The 16860-nt window shown below is 40.2% G+C and overlaps 1 pseudogene; it reads left to right on the top strand.

Moving 5' to 3' along the window:
* The first annotated feature begins 3282 nt into the window (after window positions 1-3282).
* Window positions 3283-14085, top strand: LOC115791452 (multidrug and toxin extrusion protein 1-like; annotated as a pseudogene).
* The last annotated feature ends 2775 nt before the right edge of the window (window positions 14086-16860 follow it).

Genomic DNA, 16860 nt, shown 5'->3' with positions numbered 1-16860 from the left:
CCACTGTCATCCAGTGGAGCCCGAGAAGAACTGCAGTGTGACGTCATGGCGGACGCCGGCCCCGCTGGTTGGTGGAGCATATTTACGTGTGTGTGATTCTGTGCATGTGGATGGGATGGGGGAGACAGAGGAATACAATTTGGTGAGTGGGTGGACCCGTTGGGCCTTGCTGCATCACTGAACCAGGAAAATGAATGAGAGCCTACATTAGGTGTCACCCCTTCCTCTCCCATTGGCCTCTGCTAATTTTCCTTCTTTTTCTTCTTATTCTCATCTCCATTTGGCCCCCAAGATGAAGACAGCAAAAACTAACTGAATGTTTGACGGTATGTTGAAGGGCTCCTTTGGTTTATTCAAGGATTCAAAATTGGCTGAAGAAGAGGCAAATATTTATTAATTGATTCAATGGTAAGAAATCCATTCAAAGTTCAGTTAAGCAGTCTGGTGCTGGTGCCAGAAATTTTGTGCATTTGAATTTCCACAAGAGCAAAACAGCACCACCCAATGGGAGGTTTTCATAGCCACAGCTGGAGAGTGAAACGCCTCACCGAGAGGTGTTACTAGGGCAGAAAAGCACATGAACATACTACGCGATGAGTTGTCAGGTTGTCAGGATACAGGTTGGCATGAACGAAGCTTTACAGTGACAGTGACTCAGTGATTTACCTCAGTGAGGGGAGGGTGGGGAGTGGGAGGGGGGGGCGTAGTCTGTCTCTGAAAAACATAGGTCCAGTTCTTTATACATCTCTGCTTTGACTAAGTACAGATATCTTTTTTTAAAAAGTATTTGTCTTATGATTGTCTCAGAGTATTCTTCCATGGTCCTTCATAAAAATGATTCATACAGATACAGGAAAGTCTTGATTGCAAACCTTTAGTTAAATATTAGTTAACCATGTTGCTGGTGACATATTGAGATAACGTGATATATTGCTGGTGAGATTACGTAGTAGTTATTAATTCCTCCAATGTTATTTCTTTACTTAGGGCTGATCTGATCAAAATACTTTATTCACAGTCATGTGATAAAAGAAGTCCAGGGCTCCGTGCAGTCCTGTGAAAAGGTACAGCTCATGCTTCAGTAGCTTGTAGAATCACCTTTAGCAGCAATAACTTGAAGTAATCATTTTCAGTATGACTTTGTCTGTGTCTCACATTGTTGTGGAGGAAATCTGACCCACACTGCTTCAGCTCATTGAGGTTTGTGGGTAAATTCTGTGGCGGGAATAAAAACCCACCACAGAATTTCAATCGGGTTGAGGCCTGGACTTTGACTGGGCCATTGCAGCACCTTGACTGTTTTCTTTTTCACAGTCTGCTGTAGTTTTCCTTCTGTGCTTGGGATCATTGTTCAGCTGCATGACCCAGTTTGGGCCAAGCTTTAGCTGTCAGACAGATGACCCCACATTTGACTCTAGAATACTTTGGTATACAGAGGAGCTGATGGTTAACTTACTGACTGGAAGGTGCCCAAGTCCTGTGGCCACAAAACAAGCCCAAATTATCACCCTTCCACCACCAGATGTTTGTACTGATATATATAACATTTAACATGCTAACTGAGGATTTCAATTCCTGGAAAGATTGTAACACTGTGTGAAGACACATCTGAATGCTCCAGACCAGCAAACTGCCCAACCTTCTGCATTTACAGAGGTGCTCACACTTGTTGATGATCAATTAATGAAGTGCATTTGATTAGCGGCACCTGGCTGCTTTTTTATCCTCTTAATTCCTATACAAGCAGAAAGGTTTTACTTAGTTTTCCACAGCACTGCATAGAGTCCAGTGAATACTTTCTTTTTCACATGACTGTATATCATCACCCATCTTTATGGTAATATCAGTGCCTTAATAGAATAATATCTGAGTTGTTTTGGCTTCAGCAATGTCAAAACATGCGGTAAAAAGAAAAGCTTATGTAGCAACGTAGGATCCTCAAAGGAAGAAAGAGACCAAATCCACAGAGACCAGAGCAGGCTAATCCATTGCAACCAGTGACAGTGTCTATTTAATCCCTCAGTACATGTCGAGTACCAAGAATAATGTGTCATTTACCTGCAATGTTTAATTCTTCTTTGATTGTGATAACAATGCTCCCTTTGTCATGCTCCTGGGTTTTGAGTTTCTATTGAGTTTTTGGATTATTGTGTTTTTGTTGGGTTTCTTATGCTCTGTTTTTGATTATTGTCAGACTGATATTTTGATTCCTGTTTGGATTTCATTTTGTGCACAAGTTCCTGTTGTGTTCTTGTTAGTGTTTAGTGTTTTATAGAGCTGAATTCTTGTTAAGATGATTTACTGTTCTAGTGTGGGTTTTGAATCCATGTTTTTTTTTTTTTCACTCGGCTTCAGTTCCTAATTTGAGTTTGTTATTTGCATTTAGTTCCTTTTGTGTTCCTCACTCTGTCTCGTCTTTCTGTGTTACCCCTTGTCTTACTTCAATTATGCCTCAGCAATTCCTTGTTTCAGTTATGGTTGTTGCTCATTTCCTATTTTCTTTTGGTAGTTAGTTGTGTCTCTTGTGTCTTGTTTTGAGTTTTACAATCGGGGATTGTCTTCATTGCCAGCATCTCGGAGCCTACTTTCCCCACACTTGTTTCGACTTCCCTAATCAACCCTACGTGTCTTCCTTGTCGTTTCCCTTGTTTGAGATTTTGTGATTCCTAGTCTTTATGTTTTGATATTTTTGTATTTCGGGGCTTTTTTTGATTACTTGCATTTTTGTTTTTATGTATTTATCAGATTTTTAATAACGCTTGCTTTTTATTTAATTCTGCATTTACTTTGAGACTAAATTGTAACACCTTTAAGGGAGTTGGACAGTCATAAAGGAATGCTGAAGATTTAACTTCTTCTCATTAGTGATAAGTTGTCACAATTGTAACATCCACCCCCTGTATTATCCAATAAAGGGCAGGATGAAACAAGGTGAACACTTTTTTGTATTCACCCTTTGACTGAAAAACACAGATCAGTGATGCCTCACTGATCATCCGTATTTTTGGTACAGCTTGCTGGTGGAGTGGACAAGCTTTTTGGTGGGTCAGCTTTTTTGGTGGGTCGGGGTGGTGAGATGGTGAGATCACTGCTGTTATATACAGTGCGTGTCCACTTTCACAGACAAGGAGCAAGCATAGCCTTGGTTATTGATTAATACTCTGGTAATTGGTTATTGATTACTTTCAGCCTCCCTCCTTCACATTGTCTGAAGGGAATGCACTGTACGAACATCATTTAGGTTGGAACCGAGTTCTGTTTTCTGCCAAATCTCATTTCAGTATGGAAGATTTAGCACCCGAAAGTAAATGTAGAGGGGTGATTGGTCAGTCCAAAACAGACAAACTGCCTTCTCCAGCTGCTCTCAGTGTTTACTCATTCTGTAGATACTGCCTGAAAAGCATCATCCGCTGGGTACCTTTGGACTACCAGCATGAAGCGGTTCAGTTTTTATGAAACAGCTAACAAAATTTCCCCCCGCCAGTCTGAACAAATCTAATGGTACTACGCCACTGCAATTACACCAAGAATGAATGAGAATCTTAATAGATATAACAACAGATAATTAGTATTGCATATTGAGTAGTTTCCAGTGTAGTTGTTAATGAATATTTTAAGTTTGTTACTTTAACATGGGATTTATTTTAGACCAACAATGATTTTTAATGCAACACCTGCTTTATTATCGCAGTAATGAACAGGTTAATGGTTTCAAACCACTGAGGATCACTGGAAAAAATAATTACCTGATGTGATAAAGTATACTCTATACTGAATAAGTACACTGTATGCTTTTGAGAAGTGGCTCTCAAATTGTGGGGTCATCTCCCTGGTGGGGCATAGCACCACTGCAGGGAAAATAAACCAAAAATACTTGCTGACCTTTATTTTACTGAAGTTTAGTCTTGATCCTTTTTTATTGCTTATGACTAATAGAAATTGTGTGGTAACTTGTGCTGGCTCACACTGACCACTTTGGACACAAAACAGATTAAAAAACTGCTCAAAAACCAGGTGCACTGGAGAGGCAATAACAAGAAAACCCCTTAAAAAGGGAATGGTTTGCAATAATGGTTTACTAAAGTAAAGGTGAAAAAGTACAGACTGAAATGTACTCCAAGTAAAAAGCAGCTCTTTGGGGGGCATTTCTATCAGCAATTTTTGTGCAAAGCTAACTGAACCTCAAGCTATATTAATATAATAATAAAATAATATTATTACATGGGAATACTAAGATTTTTTTTTTTTTTTTTTTTGCTTTGCTTTGCCTCAACACCTAAACAGAAAAATTAGCACAGTAAGGGGTTAAAATGGGATTCAGCAGGTGGAGGAACCCTAAAAGTGGTTGTAGTGGCTCAACGTGAGGAAAATAATCACAACTCACAATCATTTCTAATGTGAGCACCAGTAGATTTTCTTTGTGTGCAGGCTGTGCAGCTACTGCTGCTGCTCTGAGGTTTACTGCTCTTTGTGTATTTACAGTACACAACTGAATTCACTCTACACTGACAGTATGCTGTTTATATTGTCTTTATATAAACAAGTAGTGTGACACCTATTTACATAACCCACTACTTGTTTATCCCTCACCATTTGCACTGCCTGGTCTTACATTAATGTATAATGTAAATGACTGGCAATATCTGCTTCTATGTGGTTTGTACTGTGTACATAGGGGTGTGTGTGTGTGCGTGTGTGTGTGTGTGTATTCTTTCATACTGTTATATATTTTTATATATTTTATATATTTTTCTATGCTGTTTATATTTTAACTGTTTATACTGCACAGCTGCTGATTAAAGGGAGTTACCACCCAAGTGTCTTCGTGTACAATGGCAATAAACCTTTTTCTTTATCGTATACTAGACATTATACAGTTGGTATAAAGATAGAATAGAATGACTGAATCTAAGGATCATCAGCTTAAATTCAAATTCATCTCTGCTAAACTTGATGTAACCAAACTCCGACCGTGAACACCACAGACACAGCCTGTACCAGTCCAACACAGAGCTTTACTGTAAATTCACCACAGTACAGCAAACTAACGGGTTTATCCTGCACTGAACTGCAGGATTTTCGTGCAATCTTTGAAAACATAAAGCTAGTGTACCTCAGTTTGTGTTGCAGGACGTTTCATAATATGAAAAAGCTTAATTTCACACCATATACAGATCCAAGATCTGATATAAAAATGAGAACATTACATTTAAGCTTTAATTTTCCAGTTTATCAAATGTCACGAAGCAGTCCTTACCTTTAAATATAACCTCCCTTCTTCCCCTTCTGCCGCCTTTCTTACATCTGAGTGAACTTCCTTCTCACTCTTTTCTTTCCCTGAAATATAGCATCTGGACCTTTAGCTAGCAGGCACACTGTGGGACAAACTCCACACAAACAGTTTGTGTTTTTGCTGATATTTGTTGAGCTGATAGACACGTTGCTTTTGAAATTACCTGCCACTTTAGAAACATTTCTACCTTTATGTTCACTCCTCTTCAGTACCGCGAGCTAGATGCTGAAGTACCGGGGCAAGTAGACATCCGCACCAAAACGCCGTCCATCCACCGATTCTCTTCTGCTTATCCTTTTCAGGGCCGGGGCGGGGGGGTTGGAGCCTATCTCAGCTATCATAGGTCGCCAGCCTATCACAGGGCTAACACAGAGACAGACAACCATTCACATTCACACCTATGGGCAATTTAGAATCACCAATTAACATAACCCCAGTAACTGCATGTCTTTGGACTTTGGGAGGAAACCGGAGAAAACCCACGCAGGGGAGAACATGCAAACTCCACAAAGGCCCCGGCCAAGGTGGATTCCTTATTGCTGTGAGGCAGCAGTGCTAACCACGCGCCGTCCTCAATCATTCCGGTGTTGTGCTAAAAAGTGTTCATCTGCCAGAAAGTGATTTCCGATGTTTCAGTGTGTTTTTTATGCATAATGTGTTTGCTTATATTGGTAAATAAACTATATTTAATAGAATTTATGAAAGGCCTATACATGAAATAAAGAAATAACAGGAATATTTATGACTGCTTTATTGTATCTCGTCCTTTTTGGCCACTTATATCTTATAGAACTGTGGTGTTGTATTTGTTGCAATTTCTGCTGCCCTCTAGGCCAGAGCTCTATTTAAAAAAAGACATGTTTCTTTTTTTTTTTTTAATTTATTAATTTTAAACCTTTATTTTACCAGGTGAAATGTTTGAGAACCAGTTCTCATTTACAAACACGACCCAATAAATAAAGAATATATAAAAGTCACTTTACCAAAAACTAATTGCAGCTTCAACCTTGTGACAGGAGTGTTGTTTCCCACTCAAAATGACTTGCTATAATTCTTGAGATTTATGGTAGACATATGTTTCAGAGATTACCAGCCAGAAAGCCACTCACAACATTTTAAATACAGCCAGTCACAACAATTATCTATATCAATTATCTTTTATTGGTTATTGTTCCCTCCATTTTGGCTCAGCTTGGTTTGATGTTTGAAGGCATGCAGTGATGTGAAATAAAAATTTCTCTCAAATGTGTAAAAACCTAAATTAATGAGCCTGTTTTGAAAATATAAGGAGAAGAAAGTACTGATAATTCTGTATTGATGCAGGGAGTAAAAGTAAAAAGTCATCAGAAAAATAAATGTAAAGTACAAATAAAGTACTGATAATGAAAAGTCTACAGTACAGTACAGTAAGTACTTTGTTACTTCCCACCCCTGGAAATAGACTCCATGAGGGTGGCATTAGGGCTTGATGTTCTTCAGTGCTCACAACCAAGCACCATGGAGCTCAATTAGCAATCACCAGAGAACACCAGAATTGATGGGTCCGCCACCAGTGCGCTGCATACATCATACCATTTGTCATGCCATCTCCAGACGCCTTCATGCCAAGAGAACAAGCACCAGCGGCATATCTGCCAGTTCTGGCATTTTCAGGCAAATGCCAATCAATCTGCTTGGTGTCAGTCTGTGAGCTCAGGTCCCACTTAAGGATATCGGGACCTTACGCTATGCTCATGGTGCATGTTTCTGACAGTTTAGTCATATACAATACACATGAATAGCCCACTGGAGGTCATGCTCATCCTCACACAAATAAATCGATATCAGTCCCATTCTGGGGTTGTTGCCTTTCTATGGCCCTGTCCAGCTCTGCTTCTCTTTCCTCCTAATGCTCAAGACTGTGCTGGGAGACACAGCAAATCCTTGTTTGTGACGTAAGGATGAGTCATCCTGGAGGACCTGGACTACCTCTGCAACCTGAATGAGCTGCAGCTATGGATTCCTGCTACCAGTAATGACAAGGAAACTAAGACTAAGAAAAAATCATTCAGAAGGAATAAGCAGAGAGCAATGATCTGTGGCCACCACCTGCAAATCTATTCCATCTTGGTGGGGGTTGTCTTGTTTGTTGCCTCTCTAGTGCATCTGCTGTCACATTGATTTGCACCAAAGCAAGAGAAACTGATTCACAATGGTTTATGTCTCCTAACCTGACAGATATCCCAGAAATGTAACTGCCTTTGTGTGATCAAGTCCTTCTTTAGTTTTATTTATTTATTTATTTTTAGCAGTGTAGTAGAAAACTTGGATGTATTAGCCTAGAATATAAAAATGTTCTAGAAGTTCCAGGTCATGCATATGCATGCATGAAAATGAATCTAAATTAAAACACTGCCCTAAATTCCTTACATCTCCCATAATCTCAAATTCATAGACTTGTGTATGCATTAGTCTAGCAAATGTTAAATCACAGATATTTTTTTCAAACAATAGTCTCCACAGGAAATAAGGCACATTTACAAGTGCCCCCTCAACAGAAAATTATAACTGTGAGGAGGAAAATAGTTTTGCAGCCCAACATGTATCCACTTTTCACTGAGTGCTATTCATTGCATAAAGCCAGAACTTGATAGATGAGGGTATTTAGTTTCCTTTGTCCAAACCTTTTGATGCCAAAAACCTGTCAAAAACCTACACCAGCAATCACAAGAACTACTTTCTAAAGAAAGGAGAAGTAGTAAAAGACATTTAGAAATACAAAGGAGCTGCAGCAATACCAAAGCATGACACATGTCAGCTGCCAGAGCAAACTTTTTTTTTCATCTTTCAAGGCCTCTTGAATTAATGTTTCTTTTAAGAATAATAACCCACCCAGCTACTTTATGTGTTGAATTTTAAGTGTAATATTTCATTTATGTTCAGTGACATTCATTTATCTTTTCGATGCTATGAAAATGAAAGAGCTTGATTTTGCTTTTTCAGTTCATTTTACAGTTGATGAGCTTTCTGATCGGCTTCGTCAGCATGGTGTTCTGTGGTCACCTGGTGAAAATAGAGTTGGCTGGGGTGGTGTTAGCAATAGCAGTGAGCTATGCTATTCACTTGTCTGCCTTCACTTGCATTTGACCTTGAGTGACATCCCATTCTTAATCCATCCATCCATCCATCCATCCATCCATCCATTCGCTTCCGCACATCCTGTTAAGGGTCGCGGGGGGGCTGGAGCCTATCCCAGCTGTCATAGGGCGAGAGGCAGGGTACACCCTGAACAGGTCGCCAGCCTGTCGCAGGGCCAACACGGAGTGACAGACAACCTTTCACACTCACATTCACGCACTCAGTCACACCTATGGGCAATTTAGATTAGCCAATTAACCTAACCCCAGTAAGTAATCCTATGGATCCATTCTTAATCCATAGGGTTTAATATGATGTTGGCCGAACCATTGCATCTATAACAGCTTCAACTCTTCTGGGAAGGCTTCCACAAGGTTTAGGAGTGCTTATGGTCATTTCTGACCATTCTTCCAGAAGTGCATTTGTGAGGTCAGACACTGATGCTGGACGAGTCTCTGCTCTAATTCATCCCAAAGGCCTGTTGGGTTGAGGTCAGGACTCTGTGCAGGGCAAGATCTTCCACACTCGCTCATCCATGTCTTTATGGACCTGCTTTGTGCACTGGTGTGCAGTGATGTTGGAACAGAAAGGGATCATCCCCAAACTGTTCCCACAAAGTTGGGAGCATGAAATTGTCCAAAATGTCTTGGTATGCTGAAGCATTAAGAGTTCCTTTCACTGGAACTAAGAGGCCGAGCACAACTCCTGAAAAACAACCCCACACCATAATCCCCCCTCCACCAAATTTTACAGTGCAGTCAGACAAGTACCGTTCTCCTGGCAACCACCAAACCCAGATTCATCCATTGGATTTCCAGACAGAGAAGCCTGATTTTTCACTCCAGAGAAGATGTCTCCACTGCTCTAGAATCCAGTGAAGCTCTCTACACACTGTTCTTGAGCTAATTTGGAGGTCTGTAGAGAATTGACTCTGCAGACTGTGCATTATGCTCCTCATCATCTGCTGACCCCACTATGCGATTTTACATGGCCTACGAGTGGCTGAGTTCCTGTCATTCCCAATCACTTCCATGTTGTTATAATCCCACTAACAGTTGACTGTGGAATATTTAGTATTGAGGAACTTTCACAACTGGACTTGTTGCACAGGTGGCATCCTATCACAGTACCACACTGGAATTCGCTGAACTCCTGAGAGCGACCCATTCTTTGACAAATGTTTATAGAAGCAGTCTGCATGCCTAGGTCCCTGGTTTTATACACCTGTGGCCATGGAAGTGATTGGAACACCAGAATTCAATGATTTGGATGGGCGAGTGAATACTTTTGGCAATATAGTGTATCCCATTACCGTTTTTGTTTCTGCTTTTCTTGTAATTCTGAACTTTCAAAGCTCACTTCATTAGCCACTGTTTGCCTTTAAATAAGCATTTTACTCAAGCATTCAACTTTTCACTTGTGAACCCCTATTTCTTCTGTTATTTAATAACATTTAATTCAAATGTAGGTGATAAATATCACAGGTATTTCCACTGGCTATGGCTTGGCATCAACGTGTGATACTGTCACATCCCAGGCACTCGCAGTTCAGCTTATTTATACAGCCAGGTCAGTCTTCAGCAGTTACTGCTATTTTCACAGCATGAATTTACAGGGGTTGGACAATGAAACTGAAACAACTGTCATTTTAGTGTGGGAGGTTTCATGGCTAAATTGGACCAGCCTGGTGGCCAATCTTCATTAATTGCACATTTCACCAGTAAGAGCAGAGTGTGAAGGTCCAATTAGCAGGGTAAGAGCACAGTTTTGCTCAAAATATTGCAATGCACACAACATTATGGGTGACATACCAGAGTTCAAAAGAGGACAAATTGTTGGTGCACGTCTTACTGGCGCATCTGTGACCAAGACAGCAAGTCTTTGTGGTGTATCAAGAGCCACGGTATCCAGGGTAATGTCAGCATACCACCAAGAAGGACGAACCACATCCAACAGGATTAACTGTGGACACAAGAGGAAGCTGTCTGAAAGGGATGTTCGGGTGCTAACCTGGATTGTGTCCAAAAAACATAAAACCACGGCTGCCCAAACCATGGCAGAATTAAATGTGCACCTCAACTCTCCTGTTTCCACCAAAACTGTCCGTCGGGAGCTCCACAGGGTCAATATACAAGGCCGGGCTGCTATAGCCAAACCTTTGGTTACTCGTGCCAATGCCAAACGTCGGTTTCAATGGTGCAAGGAGAGCAAATCTTGGGCTGTGGACAATGTGAAACATGTATTGTTCTCTGATGAGTCCACCTTTACTGTTTTCCCCACATCCGGGAGAGTTACGGTGTGGAGAAGCCCCAAAGACGCGTACCACCCAGACTGTTGCATGCCCAGAGTGAAGCATGGGGGTGGATCAGTGATGGTTTGGGCTGCCATATCATGGCATTCCCTTGGCCCAATACTTGTGCTAGATGGGCGCGTCATTGCCAAGGACTACTGAACCATTCTGGAGGACCATGTGCATCCAATGGTTCAAACATTGTATCCTGAAGGCGTTGCCGTGTATTAGGATGACAATGCACCAATACGCACAGCAAGACTGGTGAAAGATTGGTTTGATGAACATGAAAGTGAAGTTGAACATCTCCCATGGCCTGCACAGTCACCAGATCTAAATATTATTGAGCCACTTTGGGGTGTTTTGGAGGAGTGAGTCAGCATCACGTCGTGACCTGGCCACTATCCTGCAAGAAGAATGGCTTAAAATCCCTCTGACCACTGTGCAGGACTTGTATATGTCATTCCCAAGACGAACTTACACTGCATTGGCCACAAAAGGAGGCCCTACACCATACTAATAAATTATTGTGGTCTAAAACCAGGTGTTTCAGTTTCATTGTCCAACCCCTGTATATAGCACATTTAAAACAACAGAGTCGACTAAAGTGCTGTACATTAAAAATATATAGCTCAAAGAAAACTACAGTAAAATCCAGAAAAATATAGCACAAAACAAAACATTAAAAGACGATAAATAAAATAAAATAAAATAAAAACAGACCATAAAATGCAATTATCTAAAAGGATGTTATACTGCAGTCAAATGCCAAGGGGAATAAAAGTGTTTATAAAAGCGATTTAAATGTGTGCGCCATCTGAGCTGTGTTATGGAGTGGGAGATTATTCCATAATTTTGGCGCTGCTGCTGCAAAACCTCAATCCAGATCCCTCTGTTTTCTTTTCTTGCACCTCAGCAAGCAATATGAGATTTTTCAGGTTATTATAATTTTAATAATTTTCTTTTCAGACTTATGGAAGCAGTAACCTAAAAGTGTAGGTTTTTGATCCTCCTCTTAGCCTGTTTCCCTGTTGTGTTCCCCTTATTAACACTCAGCCCATTTTGCTGGTTGTCAGCAAGAGCAGACATGAGGTGACCTTCTTACACTGCAATAATTAGTGCCATTCTGTGGCACAAACTGACATCAATGGCACACATACACTTATTACTCATTAAGTTATTCAGTATCATTTCTGCACTTACTTACAACCTCCCCTTTCTGTCTTCCATAAAGAATCTCACAGCTGAATGTGAAGATCTTTAAGCCGGCTCTGCCAGTGAGTTCAGCTGCCTCCACGCTTTTTCCAAATGCCTTTTGTATTTCCTTCCATAATGTGTTGCATTATCAAACTAATTAACCTCATTCAACATGTTGGATTCTGCAGTCTGCCTTCATGTAGTAGCTGCAGGGGAGGTATCTTCAGAATCAGGTGCATATGATAACTGTATAACAGTGGTGCAAAACAAAATAATAATGTGATGCCATGGAGTCGGCTATGACTTTTGTTTTGTGTGTCGTTAGAGAGAAATATACACCACGAAAAGTAACAAAAATGACAGCAGGTGCACCAAAATGCTATGTTTTTCATACAGTTTGCTTTGGCTCACAGGGCATCATGTGGCCCCAGGTGATATCCGGAGCCATGGAGAACGCTTTAAATGCTGTTATCAATTACATCTTCCTCAGCTCTCTGGAACTGGGGATTGTGTAAGTACACGCCATCACTCCCTGCGCCCCTTCGTTGATATTTTAAACTAATCAGAATAAGCTTTTGAAAGCAATATTATGTTGATTACTAATAGTCAGCTGAATGCTTAATCTGAGGACTTCTTTGTATGTGCAACTGGCAGCGGCTTTCCTTTTCAACTTTTCTGTTGCTTAACATTCAAGCAGATCTGCAGCTGCCAGTGCCATCTCACAGTACTCCCTGGCTATGCACCTGTTTGCATACATCTGCTTCAGAGGGCTGCACAAACCTACATTGGATGGTAAGCTTACCAGATATACTTGCTCTCAAATTTTTCAAATTATGTGGTGGAAAGAAAGGGGAAAGGGACTCTTTCTTCTTTTTCTTTTTTCTTTTCTTTCTTTTTTTTTTTTTTTGCTTAAAATAGCTAAAGAGCAACATTGCTAAGGTACAAGCATTACAATCTAGAATTATGTGTGCATTAAAATAGCATTGAAAGAAGTCTCATTTAAATGGCAGCACAGTGCAATGGGTGCAACTAGGAGCATTACGCTAAACCTGACATATCCTGTTATCTTTTAGGTTGGTCCAGAGACTGACTGCAGGAATGGGGTTCCTTCTTCCACTCGGCCCTCCTCAGCATATTCATGCACTGTCTGGAGTGGTGGTTTTATGAGATTGCAGAGTTCATGGTGGGTGTCGCTTACATGGTAACTCATTTTTTGATGAGTTAATCATTTTTCTAAAGGTGTAGGCTAGGGAAAGCATAATAACTGAGTACTGATGATAACTGTGACACTGTGTCAATAATGCACATGTGATAACATGGTAAATAATTGTGTAACTGTTATTTTTTTATGCTGTTGCACAAGTTATATTGTAGATGCTCTGCCACCTCAGCACACTTGTATTTTGAGTTTATTTTACCTACATTAAACAAAGCTATGGATACATTTGAACATTATTGTGAAGAGAAACCCCTTATATAGTGGCAGTCCTACTGAACACTAAGGTAACTGAATGATTTTCAAAGGCAGGATATTACTTAGATCTTGGGGTTTATTAAGTGGCTGTGGATTAATCATTTACTTTGACCTGTTCCACAGTTCCCTCTGGGTTTTTCTGTCGCTGCCGGTGTCAGGGTTGGAAATGCTCTTGGTGCTGGGAGCACAGAACAAGCCAAGGTGTCCAGCAAGGTCTCCCTCGTCTGTGCATGTTTGGATTTATATATGGCCTGATATAATTCCAGTACACCCATGAGATATGAGGTGTTTTTGGGTTTTTTTTCACCTGTTACACTTTTTACACTTTTCTTACATCCAGCCATTGTTTCATGTCTCAGTGTATGCGATTGGTTACATTTTTACCACAGCGAGCTGAGTACACCTGTGTTAGATTAGTTAACTATACATCAGTCATGAGTAATTCATCATGTATTAAATTCAGAGAATACTAGTAAGGTGGGATTTTTTTAATTTTTTTTTATTGTTGCCCTGTTGCTGCCCCACAGAAAAATATTTAAACCTGGCACTCATCTGGCTTTCTTATACTTACTCCTTACTTTCACAGCCATTACAAAAAGTGTGGAAAATGTCATAAACATGACAGCCACCATGTTGTTCATCCATGTTGCTTAGGCCATTGTGATGAGAACCTTTCCAGTTGCTCTGCTGGGCAAAATCAACCTGATCTGTTGACAGTAAAGTTAGCTTTTCTTTGTTTTTCACCTGCACAGGGTGTGACTGGAGGCACTTTTCAGGGGGGCAGGGAAACAAAAGATTGGTGCTGTGTGCAACTTGGTGGGACACTACTTCATGGAGTTCCCTGTTGAAGTTTCTTTAATGTTCCCTATGAAAATGTTTTTTTTGGTTAGCTTGTACAGGATATTTATACAGTAAATAAAAGGTGATAGTTGAATTGTTTTCACACTGAAACTAACTGACCACTTTGCCCCTCTGTTGCAGAGCTTTGGACCAGAATTTTATCTTGTGTTTCATTACAGTCCATATTTTTTAATAGTGTTCCCATGTAAACTAAATTGGAAGAAAGAGCGTTCGAAAGCTGGTGTATTTTGAAAAAAAAGGGCCTCAGCTGTTATGATATTCCTGACACATGAGAAATGACCAAGGGTTTTTGCTTAGGCAGCGGTTGTCCTTTTTCTATCCTGGATCGCCTGCAGCATTCTTTAGGTGCCTTCACAGCTTTGACAAATGCCCACATTTACTCAGGGCGTCTTTGATATGATGTTCTTCTGCTTCCCTGGCTGCTGTGTCTGAGGGGATGGCGTTCACTCTGTGCTGTGAGGTATGAGGCCTTTGTTTTTGCCAAATGTGCTGCTGTGTATTATGGCCAAACACCTCCACTTTGGTCTCATCTCTCCAAAGGACATTCTTCCAGTAGTTTTGTGGTTGTTCCAATACAACTTTGCAAACCAAACCTATGCTGTGTTCTTCTTAGAGAGAAGAGGCTTTCTCCTGGCAGCCCTTCCAAACAAGCCCTACTTGCTCAGTCTTTTTCTAATTATACTGTCATGAGCTTTAACATTTAACATGCTAACTGAGGCCTGTGGAGTCTTGGATTTTTGGCTATTTCTCTGAGCATTGCACAGTCTGACCTTGGGATGAATTTGCTGAAATCTCCCCCTGGGAAGATTGTGGTATTGTGTTAACACACAGATGAATGCTCCAGACCAGCAAAATATCCAATATTTTCTTATATATGCTCACACTTGCTGATGATCAGTTAATCAAGTGCATCTGATTATCAGCACCTGGCTGCTACTTACACTCTTAATTCCTAATTAATAGTGTAAGTGTATAAATTAAATATGGAAGTTGTAAGGGAATACTGCACAGAGTCCTGTGAAAACTTTCTTTTTTATATGACTATAAGAAATTTAGTTAATCCAATGCAAATGTGATCTGATCTGCGTAAGATCTGGCGTCTGTGTTTTGGTGTCTTTTAGGCTACTTTTGAAGCAAAAGACATCATTTAGTTCAGATCAGAAGACTTTGGGCAACGTGACCTTATCCGTCAGGCAGCTGGTGTTACGGCGTGGTGCCACCGTGCTACTAATGCTTGTCGTGCTTGCTGCTGGAGGCTTCATCAGTGAGCTTCTCATCGGAGTGCTTGAAAAGTGATTGAATAATGTGTACAGCACAAAACGAACCTCTAAGTCTGCTTTTGAAAGTATATGTTTCATATATCAGAAAAACGCACACCCCATAAAGCAGTTTAATATTTATCACAGTATGATTATGAAGTTTTGCCTGCACCTACAATATGAAGTAATTAGGATGACTGTGAAAACTGAATTGCCCCGTCGCAACTAATTCATCATTTAAAATATTCAGTCCAACTTTTACAAAATTTTAGGCCATTTTTTTTCTGCACTTATTGCATGAGATGGGAAATAGCAACATTAGAATAAACAGTAATTACTGAACACTGTAAGAGTCAAACACCTCTTGGGGGTGAATGATAGCTTTTACTACAGCCATTACTGCACAAGCAAAATGTCTTTAAAGTCAGAGAATACTAGCTGATTGCCATTTTAGTAACAGTATTTCAGGTCAGTTTTCTAATTCTTTCTAGCTCTAATTTAATCCATAGTTAGAAAAATCTAGTAAGAAACAGGGCTTAACTGAGACAGCCAATGGAAACCCAGACTGAAAAAATAGCTACTGTATAGACAAGTCTTCCTTTTTTTTTTTTTTTTTTTTTTTTTTTTTTATAGGAACATGCTGTGTAAGCTGAGCTCCAATCGAGACTGAAAAAAATACATTTTCCCGTCCTCCAATTCATGGCCCGAATGGATGCCACAATTAGAAATAACATGATTAAAGCTTATATTTAGGCTACAGCACATCAGTGGATGTGTGCTTTCATCATCAAAAGACAGAAATGCTACTCTCTTGCTCGGTTTATCTTTCTTCCCTTTGATCTGTGTTGCCAAATTTGATGATAATGAAAGGCCTGCATGCGCTCACTGTAACATGCTGGTTGGATAAAGACATGTCACCCTGAGCAAATCAACCACCTGTTCCCTCTGCCTGAGCAGATAACCAGCACACAGTTTCAGTCTGCTCATAAATTCAGATTCAACCTGCTTAACAGTTACCCATTTGTGATTTTCGCATGCATATGTGTTGTTTGTACACAGCTATTAATTAAATAAATTGACTGTCTGTCTGTAATATGTAAGGCTAGCCTGAAATCAGCTAGCACAAAGGCTAGAACCAGGATACACTGCAGCCTTTAAATGCCTCTAAATCTCGCTATCTACCCAATTGTGACAAATTTTTATTGATTTTGGACAGAGCCTGGCTAGCCGGGTCCTCCTTTTATAGTCTGTCTTAAGTGAATTCAGAACTGGAAAAACATATTTCCCTTCTGCCCCACTATGTTTGATTTTATTTGTACTGCTGCTGACAGTTTAATTTGGATCTCAAGCAGCTAATGGACAGTCACAC

Source organism: Archocentrus centrarchus, chromosome 14 (assembly GCF_007364275.1).
Source record: "Archocentrus centrarchus isolate MPI-CPG fArcCen1 chromosome 14, fArcCen1, whole genome shotgun sequence".
In the NCBI taxonomy this organism is placed as follows: domain Eukaryota; kingdom Metazoa; phylum Chordata; class Actinopteri; order Cichliformes; family Cichlidae; genus Archocentrus; species Archocentrus centrarchus.
Note: the sequence above shows the minus strand (reverse complement) of the source record. Positions and strands in the feature narration are given on the sequence as shown.